The 25,875-nt window shown below is 35.6% G+C and overlaps 1 long non-coding RNA gene across 3 annotated transcripts in view; it reads right to left on the bottom strand.

The window, feature by feature from the left end:
- LOC118355021 (uncharacterized) overlaps positions 1-25,875 on the bottom strand; it is a 93,913-nt gene that overhangs the window by 34,801 nt on the left and 33,237 nt on the right. For all 3 annotated transcript variants that reach the window (XR_007411362.1, XR_007411361.1, XR_007411360.1), the window contains exons 4-5: positions 19,185-19,463; positions 18,091-18,124 (exon numbers count right to left, since the gene is read on the bottom strand). This is a non-coding gene — a long non-coding RNA (uncharacterized LOC118355021). The remainder of the gene's footprint in view (positions 1-18,090; positions 18,125-19,184; positions 19,464-25,875) is intronic.

The following is a 25,875-nucleotide window of genomic DNA, read 5'->3' as shown; positions in this document are numbered from 1 at the left end:
AATTTAAAATTATCATGAAATAGCTACAAATAAGCTATTTGGAAACAAAATCTTTTCTAAAATATTAGTGATAATTATGTGTGTCCAATCTAATTTCTAATTTATGTTCTGCCACCAAAGAGCTTGATGGCATTGGGCAAGTAATATAACTTCTGTGAACCTACTTTTCTTAATCTTGGGTTGGCTTAGATAACTTAATGGGTTGGATTAGATAACTTAAAAAATTAGCAATGATTTGTTTTTCCAACCTTAAGTGAGCAAGGGGACTGATGCTAATTGTTTAAAAACAAAAAATAGGTAGATGACTGTAAGAAAGAAGAGAATCAGATTTGTTTATCCCTAGATTTACTATTATAATTTCATGGCACAGAGTATAAGACATATAACATTATTCTGTATTTAAATATTTGTCAAGAAATTGATTTGTTTGCAAATATTCACAGAAAATTTATTTATAATAGTCAAGAACTGGAAGCAATCCAAATGTCTAGTTACTTGTTAGTGGATAAACAAATTGTGGTATATACAAAGGAATACCTTTCAGCACTAACAAGGAATTAGTCATGGAAGCATACAATAATATGAATGAATCTCAAAATTTGTGCTGAGTAAATGAAGCTATGCACAAAGGCTATATTCCATGTATATGAAATTATAAAGAATTTTAAATAGAAAAAGGAATATATGATATTTTACAGAACAGAAAGCAGATTCTTAGGTGTCAGTTATGGATGACAGAGATTGTCCAGAAAGGAGCCTAAAGGAAAATTGTAAGTAATGGTATTTTCTTGTGTTGCATTGTAGTGGTAGATTTGTGCACATAAATAATGTCAAATGAATGACTGGCAACTGACATCCTTTTCAATGTCATATCCCACTCCTCCTGGGTAGGAAATAAAGCATATGAAGGAATGAAGGAATGATATGTCCATCTCAGTGGTGAGATTGAAGGTAGCAACATGAGTTCATATTGCCCTCAAAAAAAAACCCAAAACCCTAATTTGTCTAACTATACGAGATTGGGCATAAAGAAAATGAATGTGGGGTTTATCTTCGAGAGGAAAGCTCTGAAGTAGATAGTTGAGGGGATTAGAACACATCTACTATGGTTGATCATGGAATTCAGATAGTACAGACCAAAATAAAAACAGAGTATATTAGATGCAATGAAAATGAAAGGTCCAATGGAAAAGAAGGACTAGGTGAGCTATAGGTACAGTAGAAAGGTACAGAAATACTGCCAAGTGATGACAGGGTTCCAAGTTTGTAGAAATGAAATTGAGATGTTCAGAGTAAGGACATTGACTACAGAATTTTGGAAGATACAAAAAGTGGAAGTTGAAGCTGCTAACATGTATTATAAAGGATGTGTGGGAAATGAACCTTTAAGTCAAATAATTACATATTTGAAAAAAGATTAAAGAATAGGTTGGTGAGTCTCCTCCACCCAACCTATAGCTCTATCTTGCTTTTTTATCCATTCAGTCACTCTATGTCTTGGGATTAGAGCATTTAGTTCATTTACATTTAAAGTAATTATTGATAGGTATGTACTTATTGCCATTTTGTTACTTGTTTTATGGTTGTTTTTGTGGCTTTTCTGTGTTCCTTTCTCTTTCTCTTGCTCTCTTGTCTGTGGTTAGATGTCTTTCTTTAATGTTATGCTTGGATTCCTTTCCTTTTACTTTTTCTGTATCTATTATAAGTTTTTGATTTGTGGTTACCATTAGGTTCCTATATAACATCTTATGTGTATAGTAAGAATTGATTTTTAATGAAAATTTTTGTTCTATTTAATGTTATCGAAAGAGAAAATAATTTCTAAGAAACGAAAGTTGGTTTTAAAAATAGATGTAGTGATAAAATATAGCACTGTGGAATTGAAAATGACTATTCAAAAATACAAATACATCAATATTAAGTAATTATGCCCATGATAAATATCTATTTCACATACATGAAGAAAATATAATTTTAATATAATGTCTTTATTGCTCAATTTTGAGTCTTTTGGAGCTAGATTTAAGTTCGCTGTAATTTTCACTTGATGATGAAGCTAAAACCTATCTATGAAGTTAGGTTGTTTTTCTCTGAGAAAAGTTGACCCAGGATGGTAGTAAAAAAAAAAGGAAATCTTATCCATATTAAAAAAGGATTAAGTAAATCTAATGAATTGCTTGAAGAATGGATACTAAGCTATAGTGTAGATAAAAGTTGAGGTTATTGATTTGTTCAAAGTGGAATCTAAAGGCTGAAGTAGAAATCATGGATACATAGCATGAGCAATATTGCTTTCTAATCTGCCCTGCCCCACAATGAAGCACACCATTTCAAGAAGGCATTCAGCTTTGGTTCTCAGATGAGCTTGGTGAGAACAGCTGCAATAGATACTTAAAAGGGATTCTCACTATAGAAAAGGAGTTCCAATTTCCCTTATAGAAGTCTTTGATTCATGATAAAGTCTATGACTAGGAGGTTAAGTAAAATCTAAGCATTTCATAAGGTTGTAATATATACTTTCCTTTTTGTAGCACTAAAAGCTAATGAACTGCTTCATCAAATAAATATTTAGTAATTATTTCCCAAAGAAAAGTGAATTCTTTATAAAGGTGTTACAAAGGGCAGACAATAACAGTATCTATTAAATCTTAACTCTTCACTGCTTGCCAAATAGTGTTCCAAGTGCTATGCATTTAGAACATCTAATTGACAAAAAACAAAAATTAAAATCTAAAAACCATTTAAGCTATTATGCTATTCCCATTTTACAGAAATAAAAATTGAGACACAAAGAGATATAAGAAGGTGACATAACTAATAAATGAAAAGGCCAGAATTTGAATACCAATGGTGTGATCATAGATCATAACTCCATTCATTATAGATACACTAGCCTTTTCATATGTATTTTTTACTGAAGTCATCTTTTTTCCACTGATGTATTTATTCTAACATGGTGAAAGTAGAAAAGGGAGCAGGACAAATTATCTCAGCATCTGGATCACTGTCTGCTTGCTCCTTTGACAACCTTCATCAATCTTTCAAAATCTTCTTCCTGGTTATAGGATTTTTCAATTAACTAGCATGAATACAGAGAACTGTCTTGACTAAATGAAGTTTATTTATACCTATAGTGTTACAATGCAGTATGGAAAAATGATCTTTAGCATCAATCAACTCCAACCCCACAAGATAAAAAATTCCACCTACTAGGAGAGGCAGAAATAACTTTTACAAACAAAAGTTATCAGTTTCCTTTGTTTCTAACAAAGACTGAACTGGTAATTATCTACCTAAAAATCTGTTTTAAAGAAATAATCAGAATTGTGGACAAAAATTTATGTAAAAATGTTATTTATAGTAGCGAAATTTCAAAACTATCTAAATGCCCCTACAGAAAAATAATGGTTAAATAAAGAATTGTGGATCTATAAATAGATTTTCATCCACCCACTGAAAATTATGCTTTGAAAAATAGTTAATGTCACCAAAAAATTATCATTATATAGTTATGAAGGGAAAGGATCTAAATACAAATACATACAAAAAATAAATTAGAAACATACATTCCAAAATATTACCAGTGATTATATCTTGGTGGTGTGATTATAGGGGCTTTTAATATTCTTTTTTTGTGCTTCTGTTTCCCAAATAACCTACAATATTCATTTTGTGGCTTTTATAATAAAAAAACCTATATTAAAATAGAATTTCATAATTGATTTTTGAACAATAATATGATATCTATACTTCATACATTGTCCTATAAATAATGCAGAGAGCTCTATATGCAAACATTTTAACATGCTATTTCATTTAATTATTAAAAGAAATCTATGACGCTTCTGCTTCCAGTGAAGTTCACACAACATATTGGATTTAACATCCTGCCTGAAGCAATAAAACAACTGGATAAAATACATGAAACAATGGTTTTAAAGATGCCAGACAACAGATATTGAAGGATATAATTCCTGAGAAATAGAACTTAAATGAGATGATCCTTAAGATTGTCCCAGCTTACCAATTTGAGAAATTTCTAAGACATGACACAGAGGGGTGAGGAGGAGCCCACACAGAAGATAATGATTCCCTGAGGCAAAAACATGGATTTATGAGTCCAGGGCACCAAAAAAGCCACAATTCACAGGACAGAACACAAAGAAGAGCTACACAGGTCAGGAACTCTGAAGATCCACAATATGCAAGGAAACTGAGGACCTAAAATCTAAGAAAGAACCAGCCTAGATGGAATAATACCAAAGCTTGCACAAGACTGGGAATAGTGCCTGTTCCCACGGTCAAACTGGAAAACATTACACTTAACAGGGCATTGGATGGAATCCTGGACTAAATGCTGGTCTGTTTCCATATGACAAATCTTAAAAACAAGACGAAATGAAAGAAAGAGAGAAAGAAAGAAAGAAAGAAAGAAAGAAAGAAAGAAAGAAAGAAAGAAAGAGAAAGAAACTGTTTCAAGCAATTTTATTGCATTCCAGAACACACCTCAAGAATATTTATAGCAATACAAAAATATCCAGCACACAGTGAGATAAGATCTACAATGTCAGGAATCAAATTTTTAAAAAAAATAATAATAGGCTTGCAATGAAGCCAGAGAAAATAGCTTACATTGAGGAGAAAATCAAAACTGATCTAGAACTGACACAAATGCTAGAATTAGTGGACAAGGGCATTAAAACAGTTATAATAATGGTATTCCATTTGCAAAAAATTAAGTAGGGAATTAGGAAACATTTAAATGAATCAAAATAAACTTTTGGAGATGAAAACTACTCTACGGAGAAGAAAAATACCAGAAGTGTTAATTAGCAGATTAGAACATGGAGAAATAGCAATAAGGTACCCAAAATGAAACACACAGAGGAACAAAAGAACTAAAACGAATAAGCATGTGTTAACTAAATTGTGAAGATAGTTCACATAATGTAATATACTTATAACAGGAGTCCAAAAGCATAGGACAGAGAGGGAAAGTTATAAAAAAAATCACCCCCCAAAGCCCAAATTTTATAAATATTGTGAAACCGTAAACCCGCACATGTATATTAAGCACCAGAAATACAGACAAAACTACACAAGGCACCAACTCTAAACACAGCTTGAGAAAATAAAATATAATAATACATAAAAAGAAATAAATCATGATGAAGTGGAGTAATCCCAGGAATGTAAGGTTAATTTCACTTTTGAAAGCAGTCAGTGTAATTCATCAGCACTTGATTAAAAAAAAATTATCCATATGACCATCTGTGATGAGCAGACTCTAGGATGGTCCCCATGATCCTGACCAGAAGATACTTCACACCTGTTTGTAATTCCCTACCTTTGAGTGTGAGAAGAATCTGGAGACTCAATTCTAATGGATAGAATACCACAAAAATGAAAGATATGTGACAATGCGTATGTGATTAAATCACATAAAATTAGTATTGTTAAAAACTCCCTCCTGGCTGGCTTTAAAGAAGCAAAGTGCCACGTTGTTTGTTGCCATATGGAGAGGGTCACTCAGAGAGGTGTTTATGGTAGCTTTTAGCTAACAGACAAGAACATGAGGGCCTCAGTTTCCAATCTACAGGCAAATGAATACTTCCAGCAAACATTTGAATTTGGATCTGAGTTTGAATGCAATCCTTTCTGATTAAAGCCTCACATCAGACTGCAGCCCAGGCCAATACCTTGACTGTAGTCTTTTGAGATCCTGAAGTAGGAGACTAAGCTAAATAAGCACCATCCATACTCCTGATTCTCCAAAAGTGTGAGATAATAAATATGTGTTGTTCTAAGCTGCTAAGTTTGTGAAGTTATTGTTAGATAGCAATAGATAAATAAAATGTCATCTCAACAGATGCAGAAAGAGCATTTGACAAAAATCCAAAATCTATTTCTGATTTTTAAAATCTCAGAAAATTGAGAATAGAAGAGAACTTCCTCAGCATCTACAAAACACCTACAAACAACATCAGAGTTAATGGTGAAACACTGAAAGGCAAGAACGTCCACTCGAATTACTTCTATTCAAGATTGTACTGAGGTTCTATCCACTGCTGTAAGACAAGAAAAAAAAATAATAAATGGCATTATGTAAGAAAGAAAAAAGTAAAACTATCTTTGTTAACAATCAACATGATCATCAACATAGAGACAATATTCTTTACATTAGCAATGCCAAATGAAATAGATTTCATTATAAACCTAACAAAATATGTACAAAATCCATATGAGGAAAACTATAAAACTCTGATAAAAAAAAAATCAATGAAGAACTAAGTAAATGAAGAGATAGTTCACATTCACAGATAAGAAGACACAATACTGGGGGATCCCTGGGTGGCTTGGTGGTTTAGCGCCTGCCTTTGGCCCAGGGCACGATCCTGGAGTCCCGGGATCGAGTCCCGCATCAGGCTCCCTGCATGGAGCCTGCTTCTCCCTCCTCCTGTGTCTCCACCTCTCTCTCTCTCTCTCTCTCTCTCTCTCTCTCTCCTTCTCTCTATGTCTATCATAAATAAATAAATAAATAAATAAATAAATAAATAAATAAATAAATCTTAAAAAAATAGAAGACACAATACTGTCAAGATGTCAGTTATTCCTACATACTCTATAAATTAAATGTAATCCCAGTCAGAATCATGGCAAGTTATTTTGTAGAGATCAACAACAGGTTTCCATTCAAAGTTTATATGGAGAGGCAAAAGAGCCAGAATAGCCAACACAATTTTGAAAGAAAAGAACAAAGTTGGAAGACTGACACTACTCAGCTTCAATATTTACTATAAAACCCAGTGATCAATTTAAGATTGTATTGACAAAAGAATTGACAAAATAGATCCATGGAACAGATTAGAGGGCCTAGAAATAGACCCACACAAATACCGTCTTAATATCTGTCAGCTTTGACGAAGGAACAAAGGCAATATATTAGAGAAAAGACAGTTTTTTCAGCAAATGGTGCTTGAACAACTGGATACCCATATGCAAAAAAAAAAAAAAAAAAGAAAAGAAAGAAAAAGAAAGAAAAAAGAAAAAAAACAGAACTTACACTCTTTGTAAAAATTAAGTCAAAATGGATCTTACACTCAAATGTGAAATACAAAACTATGAAACTTCAAAAAGATAAGAAATGACTTATAGGATGTCGGTAAGTTCAAAACAATATTGAATGTCAATAAGTTCAACAATATTGTATGTTAAAAGTATGATAATGACGTTTTAGAAACTGAAAGACAAAATTTTAGATGCATGAAAGAAAAAAATTAATAAGCTGAACGCCATTAACATTAAAAACTTCTGCTATGCAAAACACATTGGCAGAAGAATGAGAAGACAAGCTACATATTGGGAGAAAATATTTGTTCAAGATACATCTGATAAAGGACTCTTCTCCAAAATAGAGAAAGAACTCTTAAAACTTAACAATAAGAAAATAGGGTAACTGGGATGACTCAGTCAGTTGAGCATCTGACTCTTGATTTCAGCTCAGATCAAGATTTCAAAGTCCTGGGATCAAGCCCTGCATCAGACTCTGTACTTAGCAGGGAGTCTGCTTGGGACTGTCTCCCTCTCCCTTCCAGAGCCCTCTCTCTGACTCTCAAATAAATAAGTCTTTTTTTTTTTAAAAAAAAAAAGGCAAATAAACAACCCAACTAAAAAATGGGCAAATGTTTTAAATAGACATCTCACCAATGAAGAAGGCATATAGCATATGAAAACATATTCAACATAATAGATTCTTAGGGAATTACAAATTACAATAACAGTAACATACCCCTGTACACCTATTAGAATAGCCCAAATCAAAAACACTGACAGCACCAATACTGTTGAGGATGTGCAGGAATAGGAGTTCTCATTCACTGCTGTTGGTAATGCCAAAAGGTCCAGCCACTTTGAAAGGCAGCTTGACAATTTCTTACAAAACTAAACATACTCTTAGCATACTATCCAACAAGTGTGCTTCTTGGCATTTATCTAGAGGAGTTAAAAACTTATCCATAAAAAACTTGCAGTGGATGTTTATATCAGCTTTATTCATAATCGCCAAAACTTGGAAGCAACCAAGATGTGCATTAATAGGTGAGAAGATAATTGTGGTACACCCAAACAATGAAATATTATTTAGTGATAAGAATGAAATGAACTATTATTATTCTTTTATTCTATGTGAAGACCTTGAGGAATCTTAAGGGTATATTACTAAGTGAAATAAGCCAATCTGAGAAGTCTACATATGATTGTATGATTCCAACTACATGACATCCTGGAAAAGGCAAAAATATGGAAAGAGTTTAGAGATTAGTGGTTGCCAGGAGGCGGGTGGTGAGTAGGAAAGAATAGGCATCATGGCAGAACACAGATGATGTTTAGGGTTGGAAAATTAGTGTACATGGTACTATAATAGCATACATGTGTCATTAGACATTTGCCAAAGCCCATAGAACATACACTATGAAGAGTGAACTGTAATGCAAACTAGGGGCTTTGGGTGATAAAGACATATCAATATAGATCTGTCACTTAAAAAATACACCACTCTGGTGGGGGATGTTGATAATGGGGGAGGCTGTGCATTTGTCTGGGGAGGGAATATACGGGAAATCTCTGTACCTTATGTTCAATTGTGCTGTGAACCTAAATTACTCTAAAAAATAAAATAAAAAATCCTCTTGCCCCAAATATAACAGCATACTGATGGGCTTTTGTGTCTTTATAACATAGGTTCTGAGTTAATTTTAACATATGATGAATGTACAAATTGGAAAACCTTCATGCCTTAATTTATACTAGGATACACTTATACTTGGGATCCCACTAAATTTCAATAATGTATACCCTCTACAATCAGAGTAGTCACCATGGACAAACAGGTAAGATTCACCAGAACTACTGCCATGCCTAAATTCTCTATAGCCATTGCTATAGAGAATTGCTCTAAAATATTCCACGATGGGCATAAGCACTCTGATCCAACAAGTAATATATTTAAATAAAATTAATCTTTAGCACTAATGATTAGCTCAATAAAATGGGATTACATGTACCCCCTGGTCAAAAATAATTAATATGGACCAACGTAAATTAAAGCAGGGTCTTTAAGGATTAAAATTTGCTATGCAAGACCTATTTAGAAAAGAGGGAAAAGCACTCCATTCACTTCTCAAAATATACAATATTAAATAAGGCATTCAATAAAAATTTCACCTCTCTTACCAGCCTCAGGTTTCAGGCCTCATTAATGCCATACTGGCTTAAATAAGCTCATAATTAAATAAAATATTACATATTTCAAATTTCAGTCAAATATCAAAGGTGGTTATAGTAAAGAGTTTGACTCTATTCTTTTATTTCTGGTTATTGAGAGCTTTCAAGTCCTACTCCTCTCCCCCACCCACCCACCCACATACCTTCTCCTATTGTCCCATTTCTGGGCAAGCCCAGGTGCTCCCTCCTACAGAGCTTATTAAACCAGTCAAGCCTCAGTCTTTTGCAGGAGCCCTCACTCCAGCCCCACTCCCTAACCACGATAGAACTCAAAGCCCATTACCCCCTCCTTGCTCTCTAAAGCTATTTCAGACTTGCTTGAGAGCTTGCTCTGCTTTCCTCAGAAAGAGCATGTAAATAACAAATCTCTTCATACCCTCTAGACACAATTGTGGCATTATTAGTCTCGACATTAAATCAAATTATGAGTAAGGAGTTGAGCCCATTTCCTACAGGAGGACCATAACATGCATCAAGCCAATATTCTTAAAATCAGTAAAAAGAAAGAATCAAACATTCATGCTGTCTTTTCTATATCAACTGCATTCCAGAATAACAAAATGCAGAAGAAATAAAAGGATGAGAAATATCATACAGCAACTCTAATGGAATACAGGGTTTAGACAACAATCAACAATCATCTGTGAAAACCTTTAGATAAAAGGTTGATGGGGAAGTTTGTAATAGATTAGGCTGGAACCATCTGAACTGAACTGATAACCTTAAGCTCTGAGATTCAACCAGTTATTATATGTATCCTGATGAATGCAATAGGAAGTATGCAGCACAATCTGTTCAGTATTCTTCCTAAAATTATAAGAATATAATTAAGCTTTTAGATTTGATTATTAGCTAATAGAAAATGTAGTGAGTAGAAAAACTTGTTTAAATTTCACAAGACTGAAATTAGTGAAATATATGAAAATTCCATCAGAAAAATCAGCGTGTTTCTTACCAAAAAATGGCACTAAAAATAAGAAAGGGAACTATTATAGATAAGATAAACTAACCTATTGCAATGTGTGGACCTTGTTTGGCTCTCATTCAAGCAAGTCAACTTTACACTGTTTTGAGTTAATCAAAGAAATTTGTATACAGACCAGACATTAGATGATATTGAGAAATAATTATTAACTATGGTAGATATGATAATGGTATGATGATTATTTTTTAAAGGGCTTATCTATTATACTCCAGACTATAGAGAAGAGAGCGTGATGTGAGGAAGACTGTTAGGGATACATGTTACTGGAAATTATTAATGTCTTACTTGAGACCTAATAAGTGGGTAGGAAGGGAAAGGAAAGGTACTCCACATGAAACAAATAGCACATGAGGAGCTGTGAATATCAGAAAGACCATAGTGTATCCAAGAAACTAAAAGGCACAGTATGGTTGTATTGTAGAGCTTGAAAGCAAAGAGGTAAGTGGAAACACTGAAAGGCAATTGGAATCTATGTCATAAAGGGCCTTGACTATTATGATTAGAAGCAATAAGAAACCATGGAGGATTTTAAGCAGGAGGATGACATAATGATTCTTTTTCTTTAGAAATATCACTTTAACTGTGTTATGAGGAGTGGATAGGTAGTGTGAGATTTAAGTCAAGGGGACAAAGAAGGCTTTTCAGTAGTACATATGTGGGAAAATGACTCTAGAGTTGATGAGAAATTTTTTAACAATATGAAGTAGAAAAAATTGGCGAGACTTAGTGATTGCATGTGAGGGATCTGAGGTTAAGGAAACAATATAGGGAAGGATGATCTCAGATTTCTAGTTTGTGGAAATAAAAAGTGGCATTTTCTTTAAATAGAGATAGGGAACACAGAATAAAGAGCTGATTTTTGGAAGAAAGATCATTTGCAGCCTCATAGAATTTGAAATGTCTTCAACACACATAAGTAGAGAGCTATCCAGTAGTTGGTGGGACATATGAGTTGGAAGCTCAGAGATAGATCTTTGACAATCATTAACACAATGTACTTAAAACCATAGGAGTTCATGAGAAGGCCTGGAATAGTGTATTTGGGAAGAAGAAAGCTGGTAAGCTAACCTCAAGAATATTATATAACTAAGAACTAAGGAGGAGGGAGCTCATTTTTAATCATTTGGTTCCAAGGTCTTGCATTTAAAAATGGCCACTGTTTTGTTAAGGTAACCAAGGGCAGATATTATGTCTTGTGTATTTGTGTTTGGTTGTTATTTTTAATTTATTATAAAATATGCAAAAAATTGCAAGATTATACTACTTTTTTATCTATTTTCTTGTCAGGTACAATTTGATATTATAAACCATGCCACTATAAACATTCTTCCTCATGTCTCCTTGGGCACATACACAATAGTTTCCTTATCTAGAAGTTGAATACATGTACAAGTTTCCTTAGGGTATGTATATAGATGTGGAATTCATAGGTTAGAAGTGTTTTGGTCAGTGTTCAATCATAGAAACAGAACAATTCAAATTATTTTAAGGAGAGAAGTATGTGATCTAGAGTATTAAATGATTGCAAAAGGAATAACTCAGAACCATGCCACCAAATGAGCCTAGCCAAAGAATTTTACCATGGCTACAACCAGGAAAATAGGAAGTCAGTAGGCCACTACTGGAACCATTAAACTGAAAAACAAACAACTACCACTGGGATCCCAGGAACAGGAAACCATAGCCTCAGAACTACAGTTATCTCTTAACTCTAATGAAACTAGTGACTTGCCATTCACTGCTGCAACAAAACAAAAAAACAAAAACAGAACCAATGTCTGCATGACTTTGCCTGCCAAAAACAATACTTCAAAATTTGCCCCGTATCACCTCTACTCTCTAAATATTGCTCAACTATATCAGTTTACAAAACCTAGTGTGTTTCTAGAGCTCCAACTTGATAAGAGTCTGAGAAATGTTGATTTTAGCTCTCAAGCTTTACAGAACAGAATAGCACACAGTACACCAACATGGAAAGGAATGTTATGGTGTCTTCACTATATCCACCACGTAGTATCTGTGCACCTTAAACAGGACCATACATTGTGAAATAGATCTCTGTCTAATAGTCAATGTGAACTATCATAACAAAATACAATAGATTGGGCAATTTTATAGCAGGAATTTATTTCTCACCATTCTGGAGGCTAACAAGTCAAAGATGAAGGTGCCAACCTATTTGGCTCTTGGTGAGAGTTCTCTTCCTGTCTTGCAGATGTCCACCTTCTTGTTGTGACCTCATATGAGCAGAGCCCTTATATCTCTTCCTCTTCTTCTTTTTTTTTTCTCTTCCTCCTCTTACAAGAACTTTAACCCTATAGGGTGGGGGAGGGGAGGGCATTTGCAGCATCTCATCTAGACCTAATTATTTCCCAAAAGGCCCCACTTCCAAATGCCACAGCACTGGGGATTAGAGCTGCAACATATGAATTTGGTGGAAAACATTCAGTCCATAACAATCTCCTAAGTGGTTTATCAATAGGTATTCCTACTACTAGAACTGCTCCTGTTGTACAACATCCTCTCCAACACTTGGTATCTTCAAGGGTTTTTGTTTGTTTTTACCCATCTAATAAGTGCAAAATTGTATCTTATTCTGGTTTTAATTTGCATTTTTTGATTACTGGTTAGGCTGAACATATTTTCACATGTTTGTTGGACATTTTAATTTCTTCTTAAGTTTAGATACCTTGTCATGTTTTTGTATTGAGTTGTTAATCTTTATTTTAATGATTTATAGACAGCCTTTGTAAATTCTGCTTCCTAATTCTCTTCTGATCATATGCATTGAAATTATCTTCTAGTGTATGGCTTACGTTTTTACTTTTCTGTTGTTATGATGGCATCTTTTCATGATGTACTTTTTAAAATTTTAATTTGTAATACTTGTTTTCTTTATAGTGTATTCTTTTGGGGTCCTATTTATTATATTCCACTCCTAGATTTATTAGACTATATTTTCTACTAGAGAAGTTCTTCATAACTTCTAAAAGATCTAAAGATTTAATTTGTACAGTAGGTTTTACTAATCTTCTCATATTGACCCTTGGTATGATGGGAGGTATGAATTCAATATATATTTTACTTCTTATGGGTGAATCATTCTTTGAGCACCTTTTTTTTCTAACTAGGTCAACCTTTCCCTATTGATAGGAAATGCCACCTCTGTCATATGCCAGGTTTCTGAGTCTGATTCTGAAATCTCTATTCCATCTGTCTATTCCAGTACCACACATAAATGTCTTAATAGCTTGATAACTTTTTACCTTAAAATCAGTTTTGTCTGAGTTTAACATACCATCCTCATTTTGCTTAATATTTGTCTGTTGCACCCTTTTTATTGTTTCAGTTGCAACTTTTCTGTTTAAGTATATTAAAAAAAAAACATAACTAGATTTTTTTCAAATTTGGCCATTTCTTCTTTAACTGGCAAGTTAATCTAGTCACATTTATTGTGCTTACAGATATCTTTCTAGATATATGTCTCATTTTGTTCTTATTTCTATACTTTGGTATTTGTCATTTTCTGCCTTCTTTTGGATTCATCAATTTTATTTTTCATTATAACTTAGTTATTATTATTCCATTTCCCTCTGCCTCTTGTTTAAGAGTTACTCCCTTGGGGCAGCCCCGGTGGTGCAGCGGTTTAGTGCCGCCTGCAGCCCAGGGTGTGACCCTGGAGACCCAGGATCGAGTCCCATGTTGGGCTCCCTGCATGGAGCCTGAGCCTGCTTCTCCCTCTGCCTGTGTCACTGCCTCTCTCTCTCTCTCTCTCTCTCTGTCGTTCATGAATAAATAAATAAAATCTTAAAAAAAAAAAGAGTTATTCCCTCCACTTCTATCATTCAGTGTTTAAAATCTCTTTTAAGCAGTTTCCCATGTGTAACCAATGGTTAAAATGAAACTTTCTCTCTTTAGTTTCAGCTTAAAAAACCTCAAGACCACAGCCAATAAATATGTTTTTCCATAATAAATTCTGTACATTTCTCAGTGCTCATCAAGATCCCCTTTTAATCCCCTTTTATCTATTTCACCTATACTCTCATCCACTTTCCCACTGGCAACCATCAATTCATCTTTATAGTTAAGAGTCTGGGTTGTTTTTTGGTCTCTTTTTTTTTTGCTTTGTTTCTTAAAGCCCACAGATAAGTGTAACCATGTGGGATTTGTCTTTCTTCAACTATTTCATTTAGTTTTGTATCCCCTAGGCCCATCCATGTTGTTGCAAATAACAAGATTTCATTCTTTTTCATTGGTAATATACCATGTATACCACATCTTCTTTAGCCATCTATTATGGACCCTTGGTTTGCATCCATATCTTGATTACTGTAACTAATGCTGCAATAAACATAGGGATGCATACATCTCTTTCAGTTAGTGTTTTCATTTTTCTTGGGTTAATACCCAGTAGTGGAGTTACTAGACCATATGATAATTCTATTTTTAATTTTTTGAGGAGTCTCCTTACTGTTTTCCACAGTGGCTGCACCATTTTGTATTCCCACCAACAGTGCACAAATGCAATAGATGCTAGTATCTCAATATTTAAAAACAAGTATGTTAGAAAATTTATGAAGAATTTGCAAACCTTTTCTGCTATCTCTGTAGGCTACCAACAAGCCATATGAGAGAAGGCTGGGGATTCATTAGCAGTAGATTAGAATTGGAAAGTTCATTGGAAGATGTTGTCTTTGCTGTGTGGTTCACTTTCCTTTTGCTCCATCTCCACCAAGCCAAGTGAGATGGAACTAGGGGCCACTTAGAGAAATACTTGGAAAACTAACTTGTACTACTTGGAGTTTGTGGATCACAAAGCTGCTATAACTTGACTCTCTCTCTTGGAGAAGTCTGAAGTTGAGTGCTGCATGGAGCCACCCTGATAGCAGGGCATGTAGACTGGGCTATGGTGCAACAGGGTGCCATTTGGACTAACAGATCTGTGGAGAGCCAGACTTCCATGGCTTTTACGTGAACTCTTCTTACCCACAAGGCCCAAGAGAGGTAAAGCAACCCAACAGAGAAAAATCCTTGCGTAGGATGAACTACCAGAAGACAGAGCCTGAAGAGAGATACAACACCTCTCTGGTGGTGGAGGGCACATTTCCCACATTAAGGCACGAGGAAGAGGAGTTCTGCTCTGAGGAAAAGTCTCTGAAAAACCACAAAACAGCTGCATGAAAGAAAGGGCCAATATTTGTGTGTCTGCTAAACACATGACTAAACATTGGAACCTAAAAAATACTGGAACTAAAACTTAACTGTAATATTAAATGTTTATTACACTGAAGAGCAGCAATTCAATCTAGTCAACATAAACAATGTGGAACATCCACTGGAGTCTAATACTCCAACTATTTCTTACATTTTCCCCCTGTCCTCATAACCTTCCTCGGGATGTACCTTATAAGCTACAAACATCAAATGTTTGACAGATGATAAACAGGAAGTTGTCTGTTTGCCAGTGTTATTTTTTTAAAGGCTCTGCCAAGACATAGGAGTTAAATCTGAAAGTTTGCCCCCTCTTAAAAACTTTGTTCCCTTTCTCAGTAGAGGATCTGCTTCCCAGCCTGCCCTTGGACATTTCCTTGCTACCCCTACTTTTCAATTCCCAAGTTCTTGGATTTAACACCTGTGCCTATTGCCCAGAAATAAGTCCTTAAATGGTCAAGTTACCCTATTACGATAAGGCTATTATAGGGAAAGATTGTTATAGCTGATGACCAAGACTTGACTGAATCTTTAGTTATTTATGTGATTGTGGATTGCAAGATATTTGAATGAAATAAATGGATAACTTTTTTTAAGTAGATGCTTTTTAAGAAGCCCTCAATTTCCTCTATATTTCTTAAATCATTAATGAAGTCTTTGATCTTCAACATGAAGACCAACCAAAGAGCTCAGAACACATGATGTTCTCTAGCACTACAAATTTTCACAAATTAAACATGTACGCTTGCATGATTAGACTGACACAGTGATGAAGGATAATGCAATTTGTGTGGCCATCACTTAGCAGCTTGGCATTACCAGCCAGTCACCATCATTACCAATGCTCTGTTTCTTCTTTTAAGCTCTTTTCTGAAATCTGAAACTCAATTGACATTTGCTAAAGTGTGAAGCTTCCAATAAGCCTTGGCTCATTTTGGTGTGAAATTAAACTCTTCAAATTGTGTGTGGATCTAGGCTAGATTCCAGCTTCTTATATTCCCTATCTTTATCCATCCTCAAGAATCCTCCTCACTACCACTGTCTCCTTATGGGGAAATCCCTTTGGCTTGACTTACTCCTTCTTGCCTAATGTACAAAAGCCAGGTGGCCTTCTTCCCAGACTTAATTCATTTGCCAATTCTTTCCATCAACTTCTGAGGAGGACAAAATAGGGGAATCCTTTCCTCTTGTAACTTTGGAAATGTAAGATTTTGTTTTAAAGAACATTAAAGTGAAAATATCTGGGATCTCTAAATTTTCTGTCAATCTTCTGATTGTCTCTATAATTAGTTGAAATCAACTGCTAAAATAGAAGTAAATCCTCTTACAAAACTTTTTAAAAACTAACAATGTAGCTTGTCTTTGAGGTTTCATATATGTATAAGATAAAACAATAAACTTAAAAAGAAAGAGCCCCAATCAAGTATAAACTAAAAAAGTTTTAAACAAAATTTTCCTAACATGTGTGATTTGCAATAAGAGTGAAGATTGATTTGAATTTTAAAAGAGTAAGAAAATCATTGCTTTAAGTTCCTAGCACACAGGAACAGGATTATAACAAAATAGACACAAAAGGTCATCATTGATTATGAGACTGTGATTGTTTGGGGACTCTTTCACACAGATATGTTAAACAAAAAAAAATTTAATTAAAGAAATTTAAACAGAAGCATTAAATACCAACACAGTGAAGCTCTTCTCTGAGAAATTTGCTGGGAAAATTGATTTCCATCTACAAACCAAAGGTTCAGACAAAATCTATCTTGCTTCCAAGGAAAACAATTTTTGCCTATAATGTTTCTGTAATACTCTGGGCACCTGGGTGGCTCAGTCCATTGAGCTTCTGACTCTTGGTTTTAGCTCAGGTCATGATCTTATGGGATTGAACCCCCCTGTAGGGTTCCACACTTGGTGGGAATCTGCTTGAAGATTCTTTCCCTCTGCCCCTCCTCCCCACACTCTGTTTCTCTCTCTCTCTCTCTCTCTCTCTCTAAAATAAATAAAGTCCTTAAATGATCTATCTCTCTCTATTTAAAAAATAAAATAAAATATTTCTGTAATTCTCAAACTGAGCTCATTTCTACTCCATTCTACATCATTTATTTGGATGTGTCTGAATCAACACTTCTTCATTTTCATTTTCTAAACCCTTTATTTTTCTAAACCCTTTAATGTTTTTTTTTTAATTTTTTTTTATTTATTTATGATAGTCATACAGAGAGAGAGAGAGAGGCAGAGACACAGGCAGAGGGAGAAGCAGGCTCCATGCACCGGGAGCCTGACGTGGGATTCGATCCCGGGTCTCCAGGATCGCGCCCTGGGCCAAAGGCAGGCGCCAAACCGCTGCGCCACCCAGGGATCCCTAAACCCTTTAATGTTGACTGACATCTTATGCTAGGAGAGGCCATGCTGCAGTTACAAATAACTTCTTATTCTGGTATAAGATCAAGATTGGCACAGTTCTCTTCCAGGCGATAACTCCGAGATCTAGGTTGTTCCCATTTTATAACCATGTAATCCAGAACATGCAACCTCTGAGGTCACCATAATAGGAAAACATAAGACTGAAGTGGCTCATTGGCTCTTCTTCATCCTGCAAGGGGTACACTCACCTTTCATTGGCGAGAATCATATGTGCAAGAGAGGCTGGGAAGGAGAGAGGAGCACACGGTTAGCATGAGAGCTAATCATTTCTGATATAAGACTGAACTTCTGGAGATATGTTCTTGCTTTCTCTCTTTACCTGAGATTTCCTAATTGTACACCTTTCCTCACCATGAAGAGCACTGTGTGTGTGTGTGTGTGTGTGTACATGTGTGTGGTTTTATTCCAATCTTAGCATCTCTTGCTCTTAGAGTACGTTGAATTTCTCAGTAACAATTACTCTGTTCTTGGTAACAGAGTTTTTAGTAGAGTTTACTCTTTCCAAATAATTTGAGTTAGGCTGAAGATAGGGTGGGGGTGAGTGAGTAGCTTGTCAATAGAAACCTGGCTACCAGACAGCCCGGGTGGCTCAGTAGTTTAGTGCCACCTTCAGCCCAGGGCATGATCCTGGAGACCCTGGATCGAGTCCCACATCAGGCTCCCTGCATGGAGCCTGCTTCTCCCTCTGCCTGTGTCTCTGCCTCTCTCTCTGTCTCTCATGAATAAATAAATAAAATCTTTAAAAAAAAGAAAAAGGAAAGAAAGAAACCTGGCTGCCTCTCTTTACATGGACAAAGGAAATGAAATGTAGAGCTCAGGCATGGAGTGGTTCTTTTAATTTATCTAAAGAATTTATCAAATAAGTCTAGTTCTATGGATACCAGAGAGTTAAAAAAGACAAAGTCCTGATGTATCCATTTAGAATGCACCACTGTAAATCTACTGCATGTTATTACTTGCCAACATATATTTTTCATGTTTTAATAAATCACAAGACAGCATTCACAGTCTGACTCACTTGGAAAAAGTAGAAAATAGTTATCATGTTCTTTCAGAGAATGAATTCTCATCAACTAGCCTAGAGACCAGCTTAAGCAAAAATGAATATGAAATTGCCAATACCGTAGAGGAGGAAATGTGTGCTGCTATATTAAAAACATCTTCATTTCATGTGGTCAGCACACAGAACCACCAATGGATGATATTCAGCCTGAGTTAAAATGGATGCTAGCCCAGAATGGAGAGAATATGGTGAGAAAAAGAAAAACAATACCAGGAGTACCTGGGTGGCTCAGTCAATTAAGTATCCGACTCTAAATCTCAGCTCAGGTCTTGATCTCAGGGTCATGTTTTCAAGCCTCAGGTTGGGCTCCAGGCTGGGCGAAGAGCCTACTTTAAAAAAAAAAAAAAAAACAAACACATAAGTTTTGGAGTGCCTGAGTGGCTCAGTCAGTTAAGTGTCTACCTCTTGATTTTAGTTCAGGTCATGATCTCAGGGTCAGGGATCGAGCCAGCATCAGGTTCTTCACTCAGCACAGAATCTGCTTGTTTCTTCCCTCATCTGGAAAGAAAGAAAAGAAAATAAAGAAGAAAAAAGAAAAGAAAAGAAAGAAAAGAAAAGAAAAGAAAAGCAATAGCAATACAACAACTAAATGACTATAGTATGAAACTATAATGTTCCCCCAGCAGATTAGGACAGATAGTTTAACTATGCAGATCATCATCCTTGCAGACTTTGGTTCACATCTTAAAGATGAGCAAATTTTTTTTTTTAATTTTTATTTATTTATGATAGTCACAGAGAGAGAGAGAGGCGCAGAGACACAGGCAGAGGGAGAAGCAGGCTCCATGCACCGGGAGCCCGATGTGGGATTCGATCCCGGGTCTCCAGGATCGCGCCCTGGGCCAAAGGCAGGCGCCAAACCGCTGCGCCACCCAGGGATCCCAAAGATGAGCAAATTGATAAAGAATAAACCATAGTGGGATGTCTGGGTGGCTCAGTGGTTGAGCTTCTGCCTTCGGCTCAGGTTGTGATCCCGGGGTCTTGGGATCAAGTCTAGCATCAGGCTTCCATCAGGGAGCCTGCTTCTCTCTCTGTGTGTCTCTCATGAATAAATAAATAAAATCTGAATGAAAGAAAAGAAAGAGGAAAGAGAGAGAGAGAGAGAGAGAGAGGAAGGAAGGAAGGAAGGAAGGAAGGAAGGAAGGAAGGAAGGAAGGAAGGAAGGAAAAAGAAAGAAGAAAAAGGAAAGAAAGAAAGAAAGAAAGAGAGAAGAAAGAAAAAGAAAGAAAGAAAGAAAGAAAGAAAGAAAGAAAGAAAGAAAGAAGAAAGAAAGAAAGAAAGAAAGAAAGAAAGAGAAAGAAAGAAAGAAAGAAAGAAAGAAAGAAAGAAAGAAAGAAAGAGTGAGTAAGGCCCTCCTGCTACATATGTAAAAGAATGAATGTAATTTGCTGAGCCCCAGGGGTCATATTAAATCACAACCCTGAACAATGTTTCAAAATATACTATGGCATCTAGCTAGTCCAGTTTGGTTAAACATTGGAATTCTTGATGCCAGCCACATATACACACGTACACATACACATAGCAACACACAGATCCTGGGTCTCCAGGATCACGCCCTGGACCGAAGGCAGGCATTAAACCACTGAGCCACCCAGGGATCCCCCAATTTTTTTAAAAGCTGAATTTCCTATTTATCATTCTACAGTGAGCCCACAGTGTGGAAAGAATTCAAACATTAGGTGGTAACTTGCTTGATCAGAAACTGGGAAAGACAATTCCTCGTTTTCCTGAGCTATCCTAAATATTGTAGGATTCCTATCATCTCTGTTCCCTGTTTGCTTAATGCCAGTAGGGCCCCTTCCATTCAGTCAAATTAACAATGAAAAATTCCCCAATACATTTTTAAATAACCCTGGCAGAGAACCACTTGACCAGGTGGTTTCTGGTAGTTTATTCTCATCTTTTGAGAGATCTCCCACATACCAAATTAAAAACAACAACAAAACAAGCAAACAAACAACTTTTCCTGATTCTTCCATTTCAATAAGACATGTTTTCTTAAAATAGAATCATCAATATTCCCAGACTTTTCTGTTGAAAAGATATCATTTTATAGATATACTTGGGTTTTGATCAATTAAACCAAAGTAAATTGAAGAGACAAAACAATAGACCATAACTAAAGTTCTAAGTGCAGCCAGTGGAACTGAATGTTTGTTAATAAATGTTGACATAGTGTGATTGGTAAGAGCATTTTCATAAATTTGACATTTCTCTCTACTGTTATTATCTTGACTTTCTGCCTGATTGCCTCTAATTTCCAAGTCCTAAAGTAATTGCTATAAATAGCCAAAATTTCCTAATCTCCATGACATATTTTCTTACATTTGGTCAGGTGCATTATTGCCTAAAAAGTTACTTTTAGCAATACTGCTACAGGATATCATAACTACATTTTTTTCACTATTCTGAGTAAAATACTGCATCAAAAAAATTTCATATTTTAAGGATTCAAATTTTATAGAATAGTAAAATAAAATTTTATTCCATGAAGAAGACATATTTTTCTTAGACAAATTGTAACTACATAGATTATTAGTGACCTTTAATTTATTTGATTAAGGTACAGTAAAATCCTTTCTAAGCTCATCATGTTGGTTACTATGGAAGGGAAACCATTAATGGCAAAAAAATTCAAGCACCTAAATTGGGGTAATAGAAGTATATTGGGCTGAGATGAAGAGGAGACTACCTTAAGTTAGCTACTAGCAAAAGAGAAAGAAATGGTTTTTACAAAAATGAACTGTAACCAACTAAGTATCTACTTAAGCCTATAGCAGTAGTAGCACATGACTAACAGAAAGTTAATTTGATTTTAATCCAAAAAGACTTGGGATATTTTGAAGTCCACAGCTTTCCAGAGAAACAAGTTTAAATTCTTTTGAATATATAACACATCTGGCAGGTAAAATTAAAGGAAAAAACTACTTGATTCTTAGATTTAGAAACACTTTTACTGAGGACGGAACAATAGCTTTCTTTTAAAACCTTTTCTTATGGGAAATTTCAAATAGATAAAATAGTAAAGAGTATGTACATTGAACCCACAAGTATGTATTATCCAATTTCAACCATGGTTATCACAAAGCCAATCTTGCTCTTTAAGTATGCTTTAATTTTGAGTAATGTCTATCTGACTGGATGGATTTACAAAGAGCTTCCCAAGAAAGCCTGAACATAGCCTGGATAATCTCTGGATTTCCAGCTTCAGTCTCTAAAGAATAACTGCATAAAGATTAAGATCCCCAATAAAACATCAAGTTGCACACACCCATCTACTTTTTATTCCTTCAAAAACTCCACCAAAACAGCAGTAACTAGATTTTTTTCCCTGACATTTTCCCATAGTAACTAGGAACACGAATAAAATCCTAGAAGTTTCCATAGAGGGGGCAGAAAAAGAAAGAGTTCTTATACAAAGGAACGGGCATCTGAGTAGCCTTGGATTCTCAATAGCAGTGTTCCTTAGCAGGTTGGGAGTGAAGGTAGGGGAGAGAGAGAGACAGAGAGTTATGTGTGTTTGTGTGATGGGAGCAAGAGAAGACACAACTAAACCTTTGCTTTCAATAGCTGGGAGTCCGTATATAATGTCTAAAATTTAAAAATCAAAAAGTAACAAATATAAGCATTTAGAAACAGCAGGTAAATACCTCATCTATTCACATACACACTCTCCAAGACAGACAGGATAGTTGGTAGGTAGGTAGGTAGGTAGGTAGGTAGATAGATAGACTTTTGCAAGTAATGGGAGTGATTTCTCTGTAAAGGGGGGAAATGGACAAGAGAAAGAAGAGAAAGACTAATGCTTTCTATGTCAAATCTTATTCACTGAATTAGTTTATTTGACTCTTAGAATGATTCAATTAGATGAACACAAGGCTTATAATTTTGCTTACAATTTTAAAACTGCAACATTGACTTAAAAAAGAAAGCCTTGTTCAATATCTTTGTGTTACTCGTATATTGATATGTGTTAATTTTATTTGGAGACACTTCTCATATTATCCAATCCCCCATTTTCTAACACTGCTGAGTAGCCAGCAGTTTTCTGTGTACGTGAGAAAGCTGCTACAGGCTGACTTCAGAATGAGCTTTGACAAAAGTTATGAAAGTGAAACAGAAAACAACTGACCCACATAGTGTTTAATATGTCCACTGGGCACACGACATTTAATTAGCTGAAATGTGTTGACGAAGGAAGACCTTCCTGTTGGCTCGACAATTTTACATCAAAAGAAGATCCTACAAAACACTGACTGAGATAGTAAATTGCTGGATTGCTTACAAGCAGGTTCTGTCTACATGTGCTCTATGTTGGGAGGAGCTTAAAGAGCAATACGGAGCTCTAAAAACCACTCGCAGGCATTCAGGAGATGATGATTTTCAGCCACTGGAGACTTAACATGAAAAGACAGGACTGAGTTGGCTGCAGCCCTACTCTGGGTTATGTGCTGATGAGAAGCAGATCTCTGAACCCTTGGTGGCTAAATTAATTTCCTCTATCTCATTTTTTAAATTACTGACAATTACCAATGGCTCTAACCAGCTCCATCTGCACCAGTACCCATGCTCTCATTCTTCCACCACTACCAGAAGATGCTAAAAATACAGACATTTAAAATACAATAAGGGATGCCTAGGCGGCTCAGCCGTTGAGCACCTGCCTTCGGCTCAGGGCGTGATCCTGGAGTCTCAGGATCGAGTCCCACTTCAGGGTCCCTGCATGGAGCCTGCTTCTCCCTCTGCATATGTCTCTGCCTGTGTGTGTGTGTGTGTGTGTGTGTGTGTGTGTCTCATGAATAGATAAATCTTTTAAAAAAAGCTTAAAATGAAATAAAAATGCAGACATTTAGAGATGAGTAAACTGTGATATAAGTCATAGGGAAATAATGTAGCAATGTGAAGCATAGCTGTTTGTACTCCTTGCATCCCCTATTTTGGAATATGTCTGACAAGATGTGAGAACAGTATGTTCTTTTAAGTAGATTAATATTTAATATGTATAGAGGGCTCATAATAAATCATAAATATGCACACAGAAACTTCCCTGCAAATAGTTCAAAAGAAATGCAAAGATGTCTAAACTAAATGAATTAAAAACCAGGGCACAGAAGTAACAGAAGGATACCATTACTTATGATTTCTGTCACCAGTCATTCCAATCCTTAATATTATACTGGAATTAATCATCATCCTAAATTGTATTTTTATACTAATACTTACTGAAGTTAATACAATGAGAATCACTTCAAACAGTTTTATAATTATTGTAGTTCTCTTACTGCTGGTTGATTTCCTTTGGTCTTTTAGGGTATAGCAAGTTCTGAGCCATCAGCAGGAGGAAAAATGAAATAAAGTTCCAAAATGCACTCCTTTCAATTCTTTCGAGGCTTGTTTTTTTTTAAAAGGTAAGTTACTTATGTCCATCTAGTAATACTCTGTTACTACTAAAAGTAATACTCTTTTAACCACCATCTTTCTGTGAGGTCAACAGCATGTCTGTGGTTTGATACATGTTTCTAATTCTCTCATCACTTAAAAACTGTAACAGAGTGATAATTAGTATTACCAAATTGTCTGACACTGGATGGGTAGAGTGCTGAGCCCTTATACTCCTTATAGATCCAGGTAAAATAGGAATTGTCAAATAATCCACATAGGCTCCAAATGATTACAAGCTTATTTGACACATGCTCACAAAGTATTCTTTTCATAATTCATTTTAGAATCCTGTCCAGAGGCAGTAGGGGTAATAGAGTTGATCAATAAAATATCTTTACACTTACTGAAAATATAGATTATTTTTACATAGTTTTCTACATGATTCTTCTAAGATTTCTGACAGAGGGTCAGCAATATCATCTTCAAGTTTCCTGTTTCATGCAGAATAATTTGTCTGGATTTAGATTGCTGAAGCCCTCAGAGACTGTACACAGGACATTTCAGATGCAGGGAAGCGCGGCCATCATGCACAAACTCTTCCATCATTAGGTGAAGGCTTTCCCCGTGGAGATCAACTCAAACATGTCTGGAATGCCCCTTCCAGACTGAAAAGTCTCCAACTCTCCAAGGAATTTGGGTTTCAATCCCTGTCATTGAAATTTATTCTACACTTTTTATTAAAAATAAAGGTAGAGCAGCCCGGGTGGCTCAGCGGTTTAGTGCCGCCTTCAGCCCAGGGTGTGATCCTGGAGTCCTGAGATCGAGTCCCACGGGGGGCTCCCTGCATGGAGCCTGCCTCTCCCTCTGCCTGCATCTCTGCCTCTCTCTCTCTCTGTCTGTCATGAATAAATAAATAAAATCTTTAAAAAATAAAATAAAGGTAATTTTTCTTAGACAATAGAAGCAATATTAGCTGTTTCTTTGACATTGGAACTAATATTTCTCAGTTCTTTAATCATTCTGCCCTTAGGTTATAAGACAGTCATTTCAGTCATCTATAGCAATTTTCCTAAGCCTTAGTTCATTCTAGATTTTACAGTTCTTTGGTTTTTTCATATCCATCCTTACCTGGCTGTCCCTTATTTCTTATTTTACCATGATTTTTTCCAAATCCCACCCAATCTGAGAACACCCATCTTAGGTTGGGTCAGAATGCCAAGGAAGCTGACATGTTATACACACTCTTGTCAACTATCAGTGAAGCCTTCTACCAAAGAAATCAATTCTAAAAACAGTCTAGGCTGCCTCTTGTAGGCTGAGAACTCTCCATATTCCTAAGAAAAGTCTCAAGCAAAGAGTTGCAGGGGTTTATGATAGAAAGCTCTTGGGTCAGGTCTGTAAGCACAGGAACTGTATGTGTTCAGTGGATATGAACCAGGATACTGACAGCATTTGCTACAACATGCTAAAATGGATTAATATATCTTAGAAATCAGCCATTATTTTTTTAAGATTTATTTATTTT

The sequence above is a fragment of the Canis lupus genome, chromosome 6 (genome assembly GCF_003254725.2).
Source record: "Canis lupus dingo isolate Sandy chromosome 6, ASM325472v2, whole genome shotgun sequence".
NCBI lineage: Eukaryota > Metazoa > Chordata > Mammalia > Carnivora > Canidae > Canis > Canis lupus.
Note: the sequence above shows the minus strand (reverse complement) of the source record. Positions and strands in the feature narration are given on the sequence as shown.